Source organism: Bufo gargarizans, chromosome 2 (assembly GCF_014858855.1).
Source record: "Bufo gargarizans isolate SCDJY-AF-19 chromosome 2, ASM1485885v1, whole genome shotgun sequence".
In the NCBI taxonomy this organism is placed as follows: Eukaryota; Metazoa; Chordata; class Amphibia; order Anura; family Bufonidae; genus Bufo; species Bufo gargarizans.
In genome coordinates this window covers 94059566-94072652 of record NC_058081.1, presented here as the reverse complement: position 1 = coordinate 94072652, position 13087 = coordinate 94059566, and the positions used below count along the sequence as shown (strand labels likewise).

The 13087-nt window shown below is 49.9% G+C and overlaps 1 long non-coding RNA gene across 1 annotated transcript; it reads left to right on the top strand.

Annotated features, from left to right (window-relative positions):
- Window positions 1-1261: 1261 nt before the first annotated feature.
- LOC122927192 lies at window positions 1262-9436 on the top strand. The gene is made up of 2 exons (XR_006387767.1): window positions 1262-1300; window positions 9247-9436. It is a non-coding gene; the product is annotated as an uncharacterized LOC122927192 (long non-coding RNA).
- The last annotated feature ends 3651 nt before the right edge of the window (window positions 9437-13087 follow it).

Here is a 13087-nt window from a genome sequence, read left to right as displayed (position 1 = left end):
CCCCCTACCCCATAACAGTGCCATCCACAGACCCCCACCCCATAACAGTGCCATCCACAGACCCCCCACCCCATAACAGTGCCATCCACAGACCCCCCACCCCATAACAGTGCCATCCACAGACCCCCTTAACAGTGCCATCCACAGACCCCCCCACCCCATAACAGTGCCATCCACAGACCCATCCCACCCCATAACAGTGCCATCCACAGACCCCCCCACCCCATAACAGTGTCACCCACAGACCCCCCATTGCCGCTCCAGTACAGTTATAAAATGTGTAATTCAATTAATAATGATTCATGCTGCCCCCTCTGTAGTATAACATTCAATATATCCTACTCACAGGGCTACTGTTTCATTGTAATGCAGGCCGGCCGGGCAGACAAGCGACAGCGTCACTGACTGACGTCACGTGCCTGCGCCTCCTGCTTCATTCATAAAGTAGGCCGGGCAGGCACGTGGCGTCAGTCAGTGACGCTGCCGCTCGTCTGCATTACGATAACAGTAGCCCTGTGAGTAGGATGGATATATTGAATGTTATACTACAGAGGGGGCAGCATGAATCATTAATTGAATTACACATTTTATAACTGTACTGGAGCTGGGGGCCGGAGCACAGTGAACGCACCGGCCCCCAGCTCCTCCTCCCAGTCCCTCCCCGCTGATACATCGCAGCCTGCGATGCTGGAGAATGGCAGGCTGCGATGTCAAAAGGTGGCGGAGCGCCGTTCCGGTGCGTTCCGCCAGAAAAAAGCCCTGATTACTAGTATGGGCACTATAGGGGCATTATTACTACTAAGTGTGCTCTGGCAGAGAATTATTTTTATTGGTGGGATTTTGGGGAGCACTGTTACTTTGGGGGGTACCCTGGCACAGTATCAGCTTAGCACAATTATTTTTGGGGGACATTATCTTTATACTATTAGTGTCTGGGCACAGTTATTTTTTAGAGCACTGTGTGCTAATAATTGTCGAAGGGGGCTCCATCTGTGTGGTAGTAGTATTTCCAGGGGGACTGTTTCTGCAGTATAGTATTGGGGGCACAGCGGGCACAGTATTGGGGCACTATCTGTGTGGTAGCAGTATTTCCAGGGGGACTGTTTCTGCAGTATAGTATTGGGGGGGTGTCAGGAAAGGGTGTTCAGAAGATAATGGAAATGTGGGAAACTAATGTCTGTTTGTCAATCTCTGCAGAGACGGGAGATGGCTGAAAAATCATCATGGTGGTCTGGTCTGAATGGAGAAGATGAGGAAAGAGAATGTCTACAACAAAACGTGACATCACTGGATGTAAGAGGTATGGGGCGCTATGTAGGAGAGGAGATGCTCCTGCTCTTCCCCCTGCCATTTGCAGAAGGAGGATTCAGAGCTGGGTGAGGACGGTCAAGGGGGGCAGCAGGCCACGGGCGGGTGGCAGATGGTGGGGGGAACGGCAAGCCTTGAGCAGGATCTGGGGAGGGAGGAGAGCGGAGGAGCTTCCTGGCTGTAGCCTGCTGTTTATTGTATATTGTGAAGCAGGCAGTGCAGCCAGGACACGCCCGCCCCTCTCCGTATGATGTGTAGAGACAGGCCGCAACTATAGAATGTCAGCTGTACAGTGTTTGTTGGGAGTGGCCTATTATATGTAGGAGGGGCTTTTAATAATGGGAAGGGCTAAAATGGGCCACTTGACTGGATTTGCAGCCAGCCAGTAGCGCAGGGGCAACACGTGAGGTGCACGGTGGACCGATGAGGGGCCAAATAATAACACACAGTTCATCAGTTTGAGTCCCTTGATGGTATTTGTCGTTACGCCAGTACTGTTAATGGTGGTACAACCAATAGTGGTAATAATGAGGTAGACAGTGGTAAGATGCAACTCACAGCTTTTACTGATGTTGTATTTGGCTGCAGCAGTACAAAATACAGTCTCTTGTTGGTATTAGAGTTAGGGTCCATTCACACGTCAGTATTTTTACCTTTCCAGATAAACGTTCCTTTTTTTTTTGAGGATCCGTTTTTCAGTACAAGTTTCCGTTTTTTTACTAAAGTGCTTACGAATCCTTTCCGTGTTTTCATTATTCCGTTTTTTAGATCTATTTTTTTTTTCATCCATTTTCCTGTCAACGGATCCACAAAAATCGGATGACATTCGGATAGTTTTGAGAATGTCATCCGCATTTATGTGGATCCATTGACTTCAATGGATAACGGACCCGAAAAACGGACAGAAAGTAGGACAAGCTTAATTTTTTTTCAGGATTCGCATACCTGAAAATAGGAAAACAGAACGGATTTTCGTGATTCGGACAGCACTAAGATTGGTGTCCGCATTTTTTCAGAGGCAATTGAAATTAATGGATCCGAAAAAACGTGGGAGCCGGGATTGCGCAGTAACAAGGAGCGCACCGCGCATGCGTGAGACTAACGCGATCCCAGGCCGCACTGTGGAATTTCAATCACACAGAAGAGGGGAAGGTTAGGGGGCGTCTTGACTTGAAGCAAGGAGGCCGCTGCCGCCTTGACTTCAGACTGACCAGTGAGATAGCGCTGATGGCGACTAAAACATTGGGCCAGATTTATCATTAGCTCAGGTCAGAATAATGGAGTGAAAAAGTCCCCCAAAAAGTCCCAAACGCTAAAACTACGCACAAATTTGCGACTTTTTTCTGCTCTGCACTATGCTCGCCAGTTTTCTGAAAGTGGGTGTGTTTTCTTATGTAAATTAATCTCTAGACAGATTTACTATTGGGACTATTTAACAGCCTCCGGACCGCCTAACGCAGATGTGCGGTCCGGAGGCGGCGGCCCTGCGCAGAGTCACGCATATATGCGTCATCTCGCGAGGGCCGGGATTTCCTGTGAACGCGCGCACACAGGCGCGCGCGCTCACAGGATCGGAAGGTAAGCGAGTGGATCTCCAGCCTGCCAGCGGCGATCGCTCGCTGGCAGGCTGGAGATCTGATTTTTTTTAACCCCTAACAGGTATATTAGACGCTGTTTTGATAACAGCGTCTAATATACCTGCTACCTGGTCCTCTGGTGGTCCCTTTTGTTAGGATCAACCACCAGAGGACACAGGTAGGTCAGTAAAGTCGCACCAAACACCACACTACACTACACCCCCCCCCCGTCACTTATTAACCCCTTATTAACCCATGATCACCCATGATCACCCCATGAAAACTCCCTGATTACCCCCCTGTCATTGATCACCCCCCTGTCAGGCTCCGTTCAGACGTCCGTATGACTTTTACGGATCCACGGATACATGGATCGGATCCGCAAAACACATGCGGATGTCTGAATGGAGCCTTACAGGGGGGTGATCAATGAGAGGCGGGTGATCACCCATATACACTCCCTGATCACCCCCTGTCATTGATCACCCCCCTGTCATTGATCACCCCCCTGTAAGGCTCCATTCAGACGTCCGCATGTGTTTTGCGGATCCGATCCATGTATCCATGTATCCGTAAAAATCATACGGACGTCTGAATGGAGCCTTACAGGGGGGGTGATCAATGACAGGGGGGTGATCACCCTGATCACCCCCTGTCATTGATCACCCCCCTGTAAGGCTCCATTCAGACGTCCGCATGTGTTCTGCGGATCCGATCCATGTATCCATGTATCCGTAAAAATCATACGGACGTCTGAATGGAGCCTTACAGGGGGGGTGATCAATGACAGGGGGGTGATCACCCTGATCACCCCCTGTCATTGATAACCCCCCTGTAAGGCTCCATTCAGACGTCCGCATGTGTTTTGCGGATCAGATCCATGTATCCATGGATCTGTAAAAATCATGCGGACGTCTGAATGGAGCCTTACAGGGGGGGGTGATCAATGACAGGGGGTGATCACCCATATACACTCCCTGATCACCCCCTGTCATTGATCACCCCCCTGTCATTGATCACCCCCCTGTAAGGCTCCATTCAGACGTCCGCATGTGTTTTGCGGATCCTATCCATGGATCCGTAAAAATCATACGGACGTCTGAATGGAGCCTTACAGAGGGGGTGATCAATGACAGGGGGGTGATCACCCTGATCACCCCCCTGTCATTGATCACCCCCCTGTAAGGCTCCATTCAGACGTCCGCATGTGTTTTGCGGATCCGATCCATGTATCCATGTATCCGTAAAAATCATACGGACGTCTGAATGGAGCCTTACAGGGGGGGTGATCAATCACAGGGGGGTGATCACCCTGATCACCCCCTGTCATTGATCACCCCCCTGTAAGGCTCCATTCAGACGTCCGAATGTGTTTTGCGGATCCGATCCATGTATCCATGGATCCGTAAAAATCATACGGACGTCTGAATGGAGCCTTACAGGGGGGGTGATCAATGACAGGGGGGTGATCACCCTGATCACCCCCTGTCATTGATCACCCCCCTGTCATTGATCACCCCCCTGTCATTGATCACCCCCCTGTAAGGCTCCATTCAGACGTCCGCATGTGTTTTGCGGATCCGATCCATGTATCCATGGATCCGTAAAAATCATACGGACGTCTGAATGGAGCCTTACAGGGGGGGTGATCAATGACAGGGGGTGATAACCCTGATCACCCCCCTGTCATTGATCACCCCCCTGTAAGGCTCCATTCAGACGTCCGCATGTGTTTTGCGGATCCGATCCATGTATCCATGGATCCGTAAAAATCATACGGACGTCTGAATGGAGCCTTACAGGGGGGGTGATCAATGACAGGGGGGTGATCACCCTGATCACCCCCTGTCATTGATCACCCCCCTGTAAGGCTCCATTCAGACGTCCGAATGTGTTTTGCGGATCAGATCCATGTATCCATGGATCTGTAAAAATCATGCGGACGTCTGAATGGAGCCTTACAGGGGGGGGTGATCAATGACAGGGGGTGATCACCCATATACACTCCCTGATCACCCCCTGTCATTGATCACCCCCCTGTCATTGATCACCCCCCTGTAAGGCTCCATTCAGACGTCCGCATGTGTTTTGCGGATCCTATCCATGGATCCGTAAAAATCATACGGACGTCTGAATGGAGCCTTACAGAGGGGGTGATCAATGACAGGGGGGTGATCACCCTGATCACCCCCCTGTCATTGATCACCCCCCTGTAAGGCTCCATTCAGACGTCCGCATGTGTTTTGCGGATCCGATCCATGTATCCATGTATCCGTAAAAATCATACGGACGTCTGAATGGAGCCTTACAGGGGGGGTGATCAATGACAGGGGGGTGATCACCCTGATCACCCCCTGTCATTGATCACCCCCCTGTAAGGCTCCATTCAGACGTCCGAATGTGTTTTGCGGATCCGATCCATGTATCCATGGATCCGTAAAAATCATACGGACGTCTGAATGGAGCCTTACAGAGGGGTGATCAATGACAGGGGGGTGATCACCCATATACACTCCCTGATCACCCCCTGTCATTGATCACCCCCCTGTCATTGATCACCCCCCTGTCATTGATCACCCCCCTGTAAGGCTCCATTCAGACATCTGCATGGGTTTTGCGGATCCGATCCATGGATCCGTAAAAATCATACGGACGTCTGAATGGAGCCTTACCAGGGGGGTGATCAATGACAGGGGGGTGATCAGGGAGTCTATATGGGTGATCACCCCCCTGTCATTGATCACCCCCCTGTCATTGATCACCCCCTGTAAGGCTCCATTCAGACATTTTTTTGGCCCAAGTTAGCGGAAATATATATATTTTTTTGTTTGTTTTTTCTTACTAAGTCTCATATTCCACTAACTTGTGTCAAAAAATAAAATCTCACATGGACGCACCATACCCCTCACGGAATCCAAATGCGTAAACATTTTTAGACATTTATATTCCAGACTTCTTCTCACGCTTTAGGGCCCCTAAAAAGCCAGGGCAGTATAAATACCCCACATGTGACCCCATTTCGGAAAGAAGACACCCCAAGATATTCCGTGAGGGGCATATTGAGTCCATGAAAGATTGAAATTTTTGTCCTAAGTTAGCGGAAAGTGAGACTTTGTGAGGAAAAAAACAAAAAAAAACAAATTCCGCTAACTTATGCAAAAAAAATAAAATTTCTATGAACTCACCATGCCCCTCATTGAATACCTTGGGGTGTCTTCTTTCCAAAGTGGGGTCACATGTGGGGTATTTATACTGCCCTGGCTTTTTAGGGGCCCGAAAGTGTGAGAAGAAGTCTGGGATCCAAATGTCTAAAAATGCCCTCCTAAAAGGAATTTGGGCACCTTTGCACATCTAGGCTGCAAAAAAGTGTCACACATCTGGTATCGCCGTACTCAGGAGAAGTTTGGGAATGTGTTTTGGGGTGTCATCTTCTCCTGAGTACGGCGATACCACATGTGTGACACTTTTTTGCAGCCAAGGTGGGCAAAGGGGCACACATTCCAAAGAGCACCTTTCGGATTTCACAGGCCATTTTTTACACATTTTGATTGCAAAGTTCTTCTCACACATTTGGGCCCCTAAATTGCCAGGGCAGTATAACTACACCACAAGTGACCCCATTTTGGAAAGAAGACACCCCAAGGCAGGGATGTCAAACTTGTGGCCCTCCAGCTGTTGCAAAACTACAACTCCCATCATGCCTGGGCATACTACAGCTATCAGGGAATGATGGGAGTTGTAGTTTTGCAACATCTGGAGGGCCATGAGTTTGACATCCATGCCCCAAGGTATTCCGTGAGGGGCATGGCGAGTTCCTAGAATTTTTTATTTTTTGTCGCAAGTTAGTGGAATATGAGACTTTGTAAGAAAAAAAAAAATTTAAATAAAATCATCATTTTCCGCTAACTTGTGACAAAAAATAAAAAGTTCTATGAACTCACTATGCCCATCAGCGAATACCTTAGGGTGTCTACTTTCCGAAATGGGGTCATTTGTGGGGTGTTTGTACTGTCTGGGCATTGTAGAACCTCAGGAAACATGACAGGTGCTCAGAAAGTCAGAGCTGCTTCAAAAAGCGGAAATTCACATTTTTGTACCATAGTTTGTAAACGCTATAACTTTTACCCAAACAATTTTTTATTTTTTTTTATCAAAGACATGTAGAACAATAAATTTAGCGAAAAATTTATATATGGATGTCGTTTTTTTTGCAAAATTTTACAGCTGAAAGTGAAAAATGTCATTTTTTTGCAAAAAAATCATTAAATTTCGATTAATAACAAAAAAAGTAAAAATGTCAGCAGCAATAAAATACCACCAAATGAAAGCTCTATTAGTGAGAAGAAAAGGAGGTAAAATTAATTTGGGTGGTAAGTTGCATGACCGAGCAATAAATGGTGAAATTAGTGTAGTGCAGAAGTGTAAAAAGTGGCCTGGTCATTAAGGGGGTTTTAGCTAGCGGGGCTGAAGTGGTTAAAAAGACGCAAAAAAGTCGCAAAGTCGCAATTTCACTCCAGTGAGGACCATGCTTATCTTATGAGACTTTTTAATAGAACATGCGACTTTTTCATAAAAACGTGCGACTTTTTCGTAAAGCTGCTTACTGACGGATAAACTGCTACCGTCAAACCACATTTATTACAGTCTTAAAGGGCCGATCATAAATCTGACTTGGCTAAAACTGACTTTAGCCATATGTGAAAGTGGAGTGACCTGTCAGAGTCATGATAAATCTGGCCCATTGTTTTTGTCATGTATGGAGTATCAAATTACCGGATCAAACACATCATTAATAACAGACTGGGGGCTACTATAAGGTAATTGCGATTTTGAGGTGACAGGTTCCCTTTAAAATCCCATTCCCTTTGCTGCCACTGCAGAAAATCTGCAAAGTATCAGTTAGGCTGCTTTCACACTAGCGTTCGGGTGTCCGCTCGTGAGCTCCGTTTGAAGGAGCTCACGAGCGGACCCGAACGCAGCCGTCCAGCCCTGATGCAGTCTGAATGGAGCGGATCCGCTCAGACTGCATCAGTCTGGCGGCGTTCAGCCTCCGCTCCGCTCGCCTCCGCACGGACAGGCGGACAGCTGAACGCTGCTTGCAGCGTTCGGGTGTCCGCCTGGCCGTGCGGAGGCGTGCGGATCCGTCCAGACTTACAATGTAAGTCAATGGGGACGGATCCGTTTGAAGATGCCACAATATGGCTCAATCTTCAAGCGGATCCGTCCCCCATTGACTTTACATTGAAAGTCTGGACGGATCCGTCCGAGGCTATTTTCACACTTAGCTTTTTTTTGCCATTTTAATGCAGACGGATCCGTTCTGAACGGAGCCTCCGTCTGCATTAATATGATCGGATCCGTTCAGAACGGATCCGATCGAACGCTAGTGTGAAAGTAGCCTAACATGTGAACATACCCTAACATAACAAGTATAAATCCACACGGCTTAGTTTTGCTGCAAATAATTTGCCGTTGTTGATTTTCCTGTAGAAACCAAAAAAGAACAAAGCCAATGGGGGTCATTTACAAAGACCAGTAGTAAGGCCTCTTGCACACGGCCGTATGTATTTTGCGGTCCGCAAAAAATATGGATGACATCCGTGTGCAATCCGTATTTTACAGAACTGAACCGCTGGCCCCTGATAGAACAGTCCTATCCTTGTCCATAATGCGGACAATAATAGGTGTGGGGATTCGCTCTGGTAGTTAGGACTAGCGGATGCAGTATAGAGGTAAAGTACACAGTTCTTGAATCAAACAGCGGTGTTTATTCACACATTGGTGTATCACAAAACGCAGGTGGCTTGGTGTTTGTTCACACACAAGGAAAGTCCATAAACAATAAAAGTCACCTTTTCTCCTGGGTGTTAATTCACACCCTGTTAGCAGTTCAGCCTCATCAAGTCCATAGGCGGCATGTTCGCCTTTAGAGGGGCCTGAGTCCTCCAGCCTGGCTCAAACCTCAAATCCCAGCATAGCCCTCAGTTCACAGCACACAGACTCCTGAGCTCCACTGTCAGAGGGAGGTAAATCCACACACCTGGCAGTGCTGGCTGGTTTTTATGCCTAGAAAAACCCAGCCTGGAACATGGGGAGTAGTCACCCACCCAGCACTTTGACTACTCCCAGTAAGAGCCGTCCCGGATCAGCTATGACAGCCATGCTAACTCTCAAGGTGTCAATTAGTAATAGCTGCTGACACATAAAATACCGGCTCTTACTTCACCGAGGCCAGGGACACATACCTTCCATCCACAATGATTCCAGGTACCTTCTTACATAGGACATGTTCTATTTCTTCGCAGAACGGAAATACGGAAATGGAATGTACATGGAGTAACTTCTGTTTTTTTTTTTGCAGACCAATTGAAAGCAATGGTTCCGTATATGGCCCGAAAAAAAAACGGAACGGAAACAGAATGAAAATCCGTTTGTGTGCAAAAGGCCTAAATGTGTCGAGCACAGCTAAAAAACTGGGGGTCATTTACGACAGGCGCTGCACCCTTTTTTGCCATTAAAAATGTTGAAAGACCCCGCTTTACAAATTTAAACGCCCGTGAGACAAAATTTTGTTTGGTTTGTTATGAGGTTATCCACAGCAAAATACACAGAAGTCAATGTCTGCAACCAATCCATGACAGAAAATGGCATGGTGTGGATTTATAGGGTTGTCTAACTTTTAAATAACCTGCTCACCCAGCGAAACCTGTGGAGGGAAGCTTACTTACCTGCTTCCCATCACTCGGTTCCAGCTCCCTCGGTCCACCGCGGTCTGCATCGTGCTTCAGTTGTTTCAAGTAAACTTCCGGCAAGAACTGGGTTCACATGGTGGGCCACATCTGCCATGAGGCGAGATGAGCATCTCACCTCAGGAGACAGCTGACCTGTCTATATGTGTGTGTGTAGAAGTTTACAGAGAGGACAGGCTGGAGCACTACAGGGGGTGGCATTACAGGCTGGAGCACTACAGGGGGTGGCATTACAGGCTGGAGCACTACATGGGGGGATGGCATTACAGGCTGGAGCACTACATGGGGGGATGGCATTACAGACTGGAGCACTACAGGGGGTGGCATTACAGGCTGGAGCACTACAGGGGGTGGCATTACAGGCTGGAGCACTACAGGGGGTGGCATTACAGGCTGGAGCACTACAGGGGGTGGCATTACAGGCTGGAGCACTACAGGGGGTGGCATTACAGGCTGGAGCACTACATGGGGGGATGGCATTACAGGCTGGAGCACTACATGGGGGGTGGCATTACAGGCTGGAGCACTACATGGGGGGTGGCATTACAGGCTGGAGCACTACATGGGGGGGATGGCATTACAGACTGGAGCACTACATGGGGGGTGGCATTACAGGCTGGAGCACTACATGGGGGGATGGCATTACAGGCTGGAGCACTACATGGGGGGTGGCATTACAGGCTGGAGCACTACATGGGGGGTGGCATTACAGGCTGGAGCACTACATGGGGGGTGGCATTACAGGCTGGAGCACTACATGGGGGGATGGCATTACAGGCTGGAGCACTACATGGGGGGTGGCATTACAGGCTGGAGCACTACATGGGGGGTGGCATTACAGGCTGGAGCACTACATGGGGGGTGGCATTACAGGCTGGAGCACTACATGGGGGGATGGCATTACAGGCTGGAGCACTACATGGGGGGGATAGCATTACAGACTGGAGCACTACATGGGGGGATGGCATTACAGACTGGAGCACTACATGGGGGAGATATTACAGGCTTGAGCACTACATGGGGGGATGGCATTACAGACTGGAGCACTACATGGGGGGATGGCATTACAGACTGGAACACTACACAGGGGTGGCATTACAGGCTGGAGCACTACATGGGAGATGGCATTACAGGTTGGAGCACTACATGGGGGGATGGCATTTCAGGCTGGAGCACTACATGGGGGATGGCATTTCAGGCTGGAGCACTACATGGGGGGGATGGCATTATAGGCTGGAACACTACATGGGGGGGATGGCATTACAGGCTGGAGCACTACATGGGGGATGGCATTAGAGACTGGAGCAGTACACGGGGGATGGCATTACAGGCTTGAGCACTACATGGGGGGATGGCATTACAGGCTGGAGCACTACATGGGGGGATGGCATTACAGGCTGGAGCACTACATGGGGGGATGGCATTACAGGCTGGAGCACTACACGGGGGATGGCATTACAGGCTGGAGCACTACATGGGGGGGTGGCATTACAGGATGGAGCACTACATGGGGGGATGGCATTACAGACTGGAACACTACACAGGGGTGGCATTACAGGCTGGAGCACTACATAGGGGGTGGTATTAAAGGTTGGAGCACTACATGGGGGATGGCATTACAGGGATGGCAATACAGGCTGGAGCACTACATGGGGGGCTGGCATTACAGGGTGGAGCACTACATGGGGGGATGGCATTTCAGGCTGGAGCACTACATGGGGGGATGGCATTACAGGCTAGAGCACTACATGGGGGGTGGCATTACAGGCTGGAGCACTACATGGGGGATGGTATTACAGGCTGGAGCACTACATGGGGGATGGCATTAGAGACTGGAGCACTACACGGGGGATGGCATTACAGGCTGGAGCACTACATGGGGGGATGGCATTACAGGCTGGAGCACTACATGGGGATGGCATTACAGGCTGGAGCACTACATGGGGGATGGCATTACAGGCTGGAGCACTACATGGGGGGATGGCATTACAGGCTGGAGCACTACATGGGGGGATGGCATTACAGGCTGGAGCACTACATGGGGGATGGCATTAGAGACTGGAGCACTACACGGGGGAGATATTACAGGCTGGAGCACTACATGGGGGAGATATTACAGGCTGGAGCACTACATGGGGGATGGCATTACAGGCTTGAGCACTACATGGGGGGATGGCATTACAGACTGGAACACTACACAGGGGTGGCATTACAGGCTGGAGCACTACATAGGGGGTGGTATTAAAGGTTGGAGCACTACATGGGGGATGGCATTACAGGCTGGAGCACTACATGGGGGGATGGCATTACAGGGTGGAGCACTACATGGGGGGATGGCATTTCAGGCTGGAGCACTACATGGGGGGATGGCATTACAGGCTGGAGCACTACATGGGGGGGGGGTGGCATTACAGGCTGGAGCACTACATGGGGGATGGCATTACAGGCTGGAGCACTACATGGGGGATGGCATTAGAGACTGGAGTACTACACAGGGGATGGCATTACAGGCTGGAGCACTACATGGGGGATGGCATTACAGGCTGGAGCACTACATGGGGGATAGCATTAGAGACTGGAGCACTACACGGGGGATGGCATTACAGGCGGGAGCACTACATGGGGGGATGGCATTACAGGCTGGAGCACTACATGGGGGGGTGGCATTACAGGCTGGAGCACTACATGGGGGTGGCATTACAGGCTGGAGCACTACACGGGGGATGGCATTACAGGCTGGAGCACTACATGGGGGGGTGGCATTACAGGATGGAGCACTACATGGGGGGATGGCATTACAGACTGGAACACTACACAGGGGTGGATTACAGGCTGGAGCACTACATAGGGGGTGGTATTAAAGGTTGGAGCACTACATGGGGGATGGCATTACAGGGATGGCATTACAGGCTGGAGCACTACATGGGGGGCTGGCATTACAGGGTGGAGCACTACATGGGGGGATGGCATTTCAGGCTGGAGCACTACATGGGGGGATGGCATTACAGGCTAGAGCACTACATGGGGGGTGGCATTACAGGCTGGAGCACTACATGGGGGATGGCATTACAGGCTGGAGCACTACATGGGGGATGGCATTAGAGACTGGAGCACTACACGGGGGATGGCATTACAGGCTGGAGCACTACATGGGGGGATGGCATTACAGGCTGGAGCACTACATGGGGATGGCATTACAGGCTGGAGCACTACATGGGGGATGGCATTACAGGCTGGAGCACTACATGGGGGGATGGCATTACAGGCTGGAGCACTACATGGGGGGATGGCATTACAGGCTGGAGCACTACATGGGGGATGGCATTAGAGACTGGAGCACTACACGGGGGAGATATTACAGGCTGGAGCACTACATGGGGGAGATATTACAGGCTGGAGCACTACATGGGGGATGGCATTACAGGCTTGAGCACTACATGGGGGGATGGCATT